General features: G+C 43.2%; 1 long non-coding RNA gene across 1 annotated transcript in view; it reads left to right on the top strand.

The window, feature by feature from the left end:
- The window catches only part of LOC113958037, an 8,100-nt gene extending 4,648 nt beyond the window's left edge, over positions 1-3,452 (top strand). The window contains exons 2-3 of the long non-coding RNA XR_003531387.1: positions 1,442-1,506; positions 2,194-3,452. This is a non-coding gene — a long non-coding RNA (uncharacterized LOC113958037). The remainder of the gene's footprint in view (positions 1-1,441; positions 1,507-2,193) is intronic.
- The last annotated feature ends 5,396 nt before the right edge of the window (positions 3,453-8,848 follow it).

The following is an 8,848-nucleotide window of genomic DNA, read 5'->3' as shown; positions in this document are numbered from 1 at the left end:
CTCTGCCCTGGGGGTCTGTGCCATCCCTGGGCTCTGTGATGCCCTGGGCCATCCTGGCACTGCAGGTCATAGCTGCACCTTCAGGAGGGGAGGGAGAGGGAGTGAGCGAAATACCTGTAACAGGTGCACTCCTCAGAATTCCTCTCTGGAATTTCCAGTGCAACCAGGGTCCACAGAACAGCAGTGTGCACATGGACTGAGGGTTTACCACTTGGCCTGTGGCTGCATCTACCTGAAATATTGTTTAAAGTGCTAAAGGCTCTGGAAAGCAGCACTTGGAAATCTGCAGAGTTTGCTGACTTTTTATTCTTCTGAGTGATTAGTGTAGTACCTGCAAATTTATCAGACCTCCTAAAATCTGGGCTTGTGCAGTTTCCATATGTCTTTTTGAGATCCCCTGGTATTGCCACAGTAGTCAGATTTTTTAATGGTAACTTTACCCTGGTACAGATTTCTGAGGGAGCGGAGGTCATTCTAATGTACTGGGGCCTTTAAAAATGCTGCTGCTGCACATCAGTTAGGTAAAGGTTTTTGTAGTGCCCAAGTCTCAGAGTTTTCTAAAGGTTTTTAGAGTGCCCAGGTTTTCAGAGCTGATGGATTTAACTTAGGAATCAGTTTTATGCAGTGTAAATTGTCCTCCATATGGATAGAGGCTTTTAAAATTTGTTAGATCAGTCTCATTGTTTCTCTTTCTGGCTTAGTGGTGATGAACTGATAAATTGATAAAATGATATTTTTGTGTTATTGTAATAAACTGAAATAAAACTGTAAAGTACTCATCAGTATCAGCCTAGATATCTTTATATTGGTAAGCCCATATCAGATATCCAAATATGTTTTTTGAATATATATATGTGTGTGTGTGTGTCTGTGAGATAAATGTATCTATTTATGTCTGTGTGTATATATATATTTGTACATATGCATATCAGTGTCTCCATTTGAAACATGTATATAATACCTTCTGAATTGTGTAAATAGATTAAACGGGCTGTGAATACTCAGTCTCTTTTCAGCATATCTAGTGTCAGTGTTTATGGTGTAATTGCTGCTGCTTCTCCTATGTGAAGTCTGAAAGGTCCTTATGTGAGGTTAGAAAAGTGAAATGCTCCATTTTCTTCCTTTTGTACTGTAAGGATTTTTTCAGCTCTAAAGAGTCTGTGTAGAGGTTTTCCAAGTTATCTTACACGTCATAGCTTTCTTATTTCCCAAAGAGAGTTGCTTTAGTCCTGTGACTTAAGTAGATTTAGAATAAATCCCACAATTTTTTGCTATATGTAAAATATAGTACTGAAAAACAGCCAGCAAAGCTTCAGTTGAAGTGCACATTCCAGTTTTCCCAAATATAGATGAGAGTTTTGATATAACATATTGGAAAAATGCAACCAAAATCATCTTTCTGTTTAATTCCAGTACTTTCTCTATGGTTTCTTTGCCTTAGTTGAGCTGCCTCTGGAAGATTTAGACAAATAAGGAGCAAGAAGATATGTAAAAGGAGAAAATCTGGTAAGAAAATGGCTTTTAATGGCTTTTTTTCTGTGTGTAGAATAGTATTTTTGTTTTCATTTCATAGGCAGCATATTCAGTGTGATTTTTGATCCACTGAACTTTTAGTATAAGAACAAAGAGCAATTTTGTGTCACTCGTGTGCCATCGATGGCTGTAAATTATTTGAAATAGAGGCACAAATGGTGTGCAGGTTTCATTACACAAGGCTGGGATGAAAAAGATCTCTGTAGTTTTGGAATATATTGTGAATCTGCTGAGCACTTGGAGTTACTAATGTGTTCTTCCAAATGAGACTAACATCAGGCAGGAATACTGGATTTCATTTCTGAAGCAAAACTCTTTCCCACTCAGGTCAGTAAGTCTTTATCTTATTTACCATACCATACCCAATGAATTTTAATGCAAAATAGAATAATATATCATGATTTCTAAATTTCTCTTACTTCCTTGAAGATGGCTAACAGATTGCCAGAGAGTTTTTAATTTTGTTTTCATTTAGTACTGATTTTGTTGAGATTTTCTTCTTCTTTTTTTAAAACTATCTCACAAAGACCTTCCCAGACTTTCAGGAACAGAAAAGGAATGGTAGGAAAAAAGACCCATGAGGGGATTTGATTTCATTATTTTGTTTCAGTTACATAATTTACAGATTTTTTTCTTTTTTATTTTATTGCACTTTGATAGGATGAAGCCATCCAAACCACCAAAGGTGTTAGTCAAATTTCGTTTTACATCAAAATTCATCATGACTTTAGGAGAACAGAAGGAAGAGAACCTCTGTCAAGTTTCAGTATAAAAAATGAGCTGTGACTTTGGGAGCTGTAGTAGCAGGAAACTCCAGGCAGATCTAAAGATGATTAATCACAGTGAAGAAATCAAATGGGGAGTGTGTTGCCAGTGTGCAAAAGTGTAGTAACTTCAGGGTCCTGTCGATAGAAATCAATGTACATCTTGTGGCGTCTGACACTTCACGACAGAAAACCTGTGTGAGGGCTCTGGCAAGAACTGGCAGTGACTGGGAGCTTGTTTGGAAAATGGCTCTGTCCCATCCCATTCCCGAGGGCTCGCTGAGGAGGGGTGACCGGCTCGGAGGAGCTCTGCTCCCCGGGGATTGGAGCAGCCACTAGGTGATGATGTCGGGCTGGTTTCAGAGCCGTCTGACAAAGCTGTTCCTGGAGGTAAAGGAAACCCTCCAGGGTCTCTGAGGTCCTGCCTGTGCTCAGTTTGTGTTCTCTGTGATTGCCCCTTTTCCTTCAGGTTGTAATCGCTGCTGATTTAGTTTTGGTCTTTCGATAATTCGGATTTTGGCAAGTGCATCTGAAAATTAAATGACTGGTTTTTGCAGTTGCCTTGCAGACTCAGGGAAGTCAAAGGCCTCACTTCTAAGTGCTCTGCTGTCTTGAGGGCAGGCTTGGATGGTGTGGCCATTGCCACTTAGTTATGCTGCTTTACACTACTATTGATAGGAGAGGGTTACAAAGGTGGATTTTATTTGGTTGTGTCAGATTCCATAGTCCTTCTCTGTGGTCATAAGAGGCAAGGTATACATCCTAGTCAAAACATAAATTATTAATTTAGAGGCAAATCCCTTTCGACTCCTAAAGAGGAGACAAGAAAAACGATTCAAGGAGCAATAGGGAGGCTGTGATCCATCCATACTGACACTTCCTTTCCTAGAGATCAAGGCCATTAAAGGGCTTCATGAGAATTTTTTCCCCTGGACTAAGACGAATGCTCTGGATTTCCTATTCCTTAATATTCTTCCAAGGGAAGAGGCCTCGATCCACTTTTTCCAGACAATGTCCTTATGAAATCAGCACCATTCCACTCCCAGCTGCAGGTTGTCCGAGGCCTGGTGGTCAGACGAGGAAGTGCCAAGCAAAACCAAATGAATCCGACCGAGCTCCTGGGAGGCAGCTCAGATTTATTTGCCTACAGTGCCCTTGCCATGGCAGTCAGGAGCTGTGCCTGCTGCAGTGACATCAGCACTGCTGCCCGGGGCAATCCTTGGATCAGCTGGGAATACTGCAGGGAGGGCACTGGGAGAGGCCTCGCCAGGAGCAAAGTGCCCCTGGGCTGGAGCTCAAGATAAACAACAGCCATGTGGCCGTCGTGGAACTGAAGCAATTGGTTGGCACACCCCCGTTATTGAGTGGAATCTAAATTTCGTTGGAGTCAATATAACAGCAAAATGTTTCTAGCAAATGACTCGGAGCACTTTGGGAAAGTGTTTTGTGTAGTGCTCTGAAGAGAAAAAGCATAAAGATAAACAGCATTACTAAGGCAAATTTAGCATTACTAAGCCTTACAATCAACTTAGCACTGTCAAAGGAGCCATTGGGTAGGAACTGTTAATTTTTCATTGCAGTCATTTCACCTGTTGGCAGGCAAAAATAAAATCATGTAATTCAGGTGTAAATCATAACCTACAAGTGTGTCAGCCTGAAGAGTCCCAGTTTTTTGAAGCCTAAAATTCTATGTTAATAATTCCTAAAACAGTGCATTTACACATAAAACCAGTATGAGAATGAATGTATATTGGCTAATTAGTTTAGAGTACAAGAGTGGGAGCAGCTTAGACCAACTAATGAGCTTGTTTCACTATATTCTGCATATATTTTGTATATTCAATTAGTATTTAGATCTTACCATATATGTTTGCTAGTTCAATAATAAAAGAAATTTCCTGTTCAGCTGAGAGAGTTCCTCTCTGTTTCTGATCCTCTTAGGCTGGGAATATTCTTGGTCTTTTGCTGTTTGAAGCTTCCTGTTGGATGAGTTATTCTCTTTTTGGAGTTATTCTAGCAGCATTAATGCAGTTCCTTATGTGGTCAATGCAAACAGTATCTGTGTAACTAAGATGGAAAAAGGTAAATGCAGAGCAAGCTTGTTAACTTTGTGATGTGTTTCATTCCTTAGAGCAAAGCTGTACTTAGTCTTTAGTATGAATTTAATGGGAACTAATTTTCCATAGGTTGAACAAGCCTTGGGATAGGCAAAGGTTTACAGTCAAATCCAGGTTAGATATCACTGCAAGGCCAGTTGTTAGTGCAAATTCAAAACTACTTCTGACAGAGGCTTACATTTTAGAGAAGACCCTCGGAACTGTAAAATGCCATGTACCCATGTCATGGAGCTTCCCAGAGCTCCTGGGGAGGACTGGGCTGGTACTCAAAGCATGGGAGTTAGTCTAAGGTGAAAGAAAAAGCTGTTTTCAGATTGTTTCCTCCGTGCTTTGTGGGAAAAGAAAGGTGTTGAGTACACTTAGATCTCACTCATTTGTCTGAAGGATGTGGAATTTGAAACACATGAGAAACGTATATTCTGAAAATATCGACATTTTTAGAACATGGAGGGGAGATCAAGCAAATTCAGTGAATCCACGGGATGTGGTATGTGTTTTCTCCTGAAAAAATATTGTAATTTTACTCTTCTGAAGAAAATAACTTGCATCACAGACACGCACTCGTGCTTGTCTTTTGCAAGCAGACACTTCTGCCGAGGCAGGAAGGCTCGAGCTGCTCCTTTCTCAAAGCCGTGTAGTTTTGTACACCTCAGTGGTGCCGAGCCCAAAATCCTGCACCCTCCCTGCCAGAGGCAGGTGTCCCCTGAGCGCAGCGGGAAAGTGCGTATTTTCCATTAAAAATAAAAATAAACACAAAGCAGCCATATGAGCTGCCCGTGGCAATGCCAGCGTTGCCTCCCTTGCTTTCCTGCTCTGCCCCACCCCTGGTATCCCGGCTCCGTGTCCCTCGGGCAGCTCCTCCCCGCGCTTCCCGCGGCTGCTGCGGTTTCCGAGGAGCACCAGTGACCCCCGCAGGCTGCTGCTGCTGCCCGAGGGACATTGTGCGGCCCTTTCCTTTCTGCTTTTCTTTCAGAGTTTTCTTCCTTGGTGCCCGCAGTCTTGTAAATGAGCAGAAGTGCTTTAATTCTTCAGTACTTGTCTTCTCACAAAGAAAAGTGTTTGTAGGTGAGTTCAGGAGGCAGCTCCAGGGGGGCTGCACTCAGGAATGGCATCACGGGTGCCAGGCCAGTCTGGCTGCACAGTGCACAGAGGGACAGAGCACTTGTGCCTTTTGGCCAGCTCAGAGCTGAGACAGGGTGATTTTTAGGGGATGAGCTGCTTTGAGTTTTATGGAGCTCCAAGCTGACTGCTGGCACATTGCTCATACTCACAGAATCCCAAATATGTCAAGTTGGAAGGGACCCACAAGGATCATCCAGCCCAACTCCTGGCCCTGCACAGGCCCATCCCCAAGAGTCACCCCCTGTGCCCCAGAGGATCAGCCAAACCCTCCTGGAGCTCTGGCAGCCTTGGGGCTGTGCCCACTGCCCTGGGGAGCCTGGGCAGTGCCCAACCAGCCTCTGGGGGAAGAACCTTTTGCTGAGATCCAACCTGAGCCTGCCCTGGCACAGCTCCAGCCATTCCCTGGCTGCTGTCCCTGGTCACAGAGAGCAGAGATCAGTGAATTACCTTCCATTAATAATATGGTGGCCCTTCAGCACAACAGAGAACAGCACTGCATGATGTGTGCCAGCCCCTCAAACTTCCCTGATCCATGAGCTCAAACAACAGATCTGGAAAAAACTTAACTACAAACCCCAGGCAGAAACCAAGCAGAAAGCTAAGCAGAAATCATTCAGCTTGAGCAGTGCTGTTTGCTACAGTGTTAAAACATTGAACATTTCAAGAAAAAGGTGGTGATTCACACGCCTTTCCATTTAATAAATGAAACCTGCAACTATTTGACTCACGAACTGAACTGCAGTTTACACTGTGTGCTGCAGGGAGCTGGTTTTGCTCAGTAATCCTGAGTCTGCTTGCCTTGCCAAATGTGGACCCAAACCTCCTAACTTCTTAGTTGTGCCCTGTCCCAGCAGTTACACCTCTGTCACCAAAGAAAGTGAGAGCAGATATAGGCAGTACTTTGCCCTCTTGCAGGCACGATGCAGTAACAGTTTCTGGGATCTTCCCAGAGCTCTTTGGGAATGCTGCCTGCATGTTCCACTGAGATAGCTGATGTGTTTTCCTGTCTTTGTACACTGTTACAACTGTGGGTTAGTTATGTCATTTGATGGGGTATGTGGCATGACACAATGGCCTTGCCAGATAAACACTGAATGTTGCCTTTGAGCTTTCAGTTGGCTCAGTTAGCAGTTCTAGCTGGCCCCTTTGCAGGGTTTTGTGTTTTTTTAGGTAAGAACCAAATGGATGAAAAGTGATAAATACGATACTCTTTTAGTAGAATGTGAATTATTGCCATGGAAGAGATTCCCTCTTCTTTCCTCTTACAAGGACAGAAAATACATTCTCTCAATCATTTTTTTCCTGTGTTCTGTGCGTCTTGTTTGATATGTTGGTTGGTGCAAGCAGAAACGTTTGCTAATTGCTTATTTTTGTGTATTTGTACCACTGAAGCCATACAGTAAAGCAGTTTACTATTTTATGCATATCTAGTTTATAGGCACAAAAGAGAGTGGTAAACATATAGTGTTAATGATTTATTTTATTTTGGGGAAACAAGAAATATCGTTTAGGAGACTCTCCATGGGAGTTTGCAGAGTGCAATATTCTGCACCCATACAAAAATGTGGTTGTCTTTTAAAAAATTGGACAACTCAGTGCAGGAGAATTTTCTAAAATTATCTTGGTGTGTACAGCACTACATTCCTTTGTGTTTATTTGAAATTCTCTCCTACAGAGGTTATTAATGTAGAATAAAGCTAGAGAAGTGAGGGATGGTTGACACACTGTTTCAGTGTATAATTATTTTCACTCTTAGATTTTGAGCCCTTTTCCTAGTCTGATGTGTTAATTTCTGCTCCTAATCCTTTGTTCAGAAATTTCTTTGTGTAGATTCATACAAGCTGTGATCTTGTAATTTCTTAAATTTCTCTTTATGAAAAGAAATTAATCTCCTTTTAAGATCTATTTTCTGATCCTTTGTTTGCATTACTGTTGTTTTTCTGATTCTTCTGCGGCTGATTCTTCCTGATTTGTAGACACTGATGCTGAATTACTGTAGCTTATCTGAACATGGAAGTAAATAAGTCTTTGTATCCCTAAGTGATGCTCCCTATTTTAACAAGAAAAGGTGGTGTTAGCCCACTGCTGCAATGTCATACCAGGAAGATCATCGTTACTGGATTATGTGACTTCTCTGCATTGAGTCCTCAGCTCATCTTTCCTCTCTAGCTGTACAGTCTTGCTTTTGGTTGCTCAGCACTCCAGGTGACCCACAGCTCTGTGCACTAACTCTTTCCCTCTTCTTGTTCCCCTCTGTGTATCACGTGCAGATTTTCCCACTGCAGTGGGTGTGTTGTCTCCCAGACCATTAATTATGTTTCAGGGAAAGCACTTGTGTCTGTTCCTTCCCTTTTCCCAACCTAAAGCCCCAAGCTACACTTTATGGCTGATCTGTGTAACCCTCTACCCCTGGTGTGTGTTCTTGCCCCAAATCTCTCTGTGTTTCACAGGTTCTTCCAGCAGTCCCACCGGGGGTTTAGTGGCTGTTCCTGGTGTCAAGGGACTCATCCTGAAGGGGCATGGATTTGGGTTGGTGAGGGGTGGTGTATCAGACTGGCCTTCCCTGCGGGTGCAGGAGGGGGACCAGCAGTGAAGGTGTCACAGGCAGAAACACATCTCCTCTAAAGCTGTCTCAGAATGTCACCAGCAGTCAGCAGTGAGGTTTGACTCCATATTGCTGCAATGCTCTGATGGGGGCAAGAGGGACCTGGAAATGTCCCTGTGATCTTCTGCTGTCTTTGACTTGGGTGTTTGTGGCGTCTCACAGCAGCGAGAGCACGTGGCGACTGTAGCACTACCCATGAGGAACAGGTTCAGCCCCAGCCCTGCTGGGGAGAGGCTGAGCTGCACCAAGGAGCCCACCCAGCTCACAGGGAGCTTGGTGCAGAGCCAAGCAGCCTTTGGCACCTTCACCAGGTGGCCTCTAGAACCAAGCTCAGGTTTGGAGTCAGGAGGAGCATTTGCAAATTGTGTCTTCAACTGAACTGCCAACAGTAGATTAATTTTAGATCTTCAGAGTTCTCCCATCTCACTGGCCTGACTTCACCAGAGCAGGTGGAGTCACAGCAGGAATTGCTGGTGGAGTCACAGCAGGAATTGCTGGCCTTGAACTCTTGGGATTTAGGCTGGGGAGAAAACAATTGCTTGAGTTACCACAACAATTTTTCTATGAGGATGGGCACACAAGAGGAGACGGGAAGGAGTGTACATCCTCTCAAAGCTGTTACATCAAATCCGGAGCATCAAATGTCTGTAGTAAAACTGCAAGACAAGTTCTGGAAATTTCTTAGAATTTTAATCAGAAGTGTTTAG

This window comes from Corapipo altera, unplaced genomic scaffold (assembly GCF_003945725.1).
Source record: "Corapipo altera isolate COAL_440 unplaced genomic scaffold, ASM394572v1 101, whole genome shotgun sequence".
In the NCBI taxonomy this organism is placed as follows: domain Eukaryota; kingdom Metazoa; phylum Chordata; class Aves; order Passeriformes; family Pipridae; genus Corapipo; species Corapipo altera.
The sequence above is the reverse complement of the archived record's forward strand: the minus strand, read 5'-3'. Positions and strand labels throughout refer to the sequence as shown.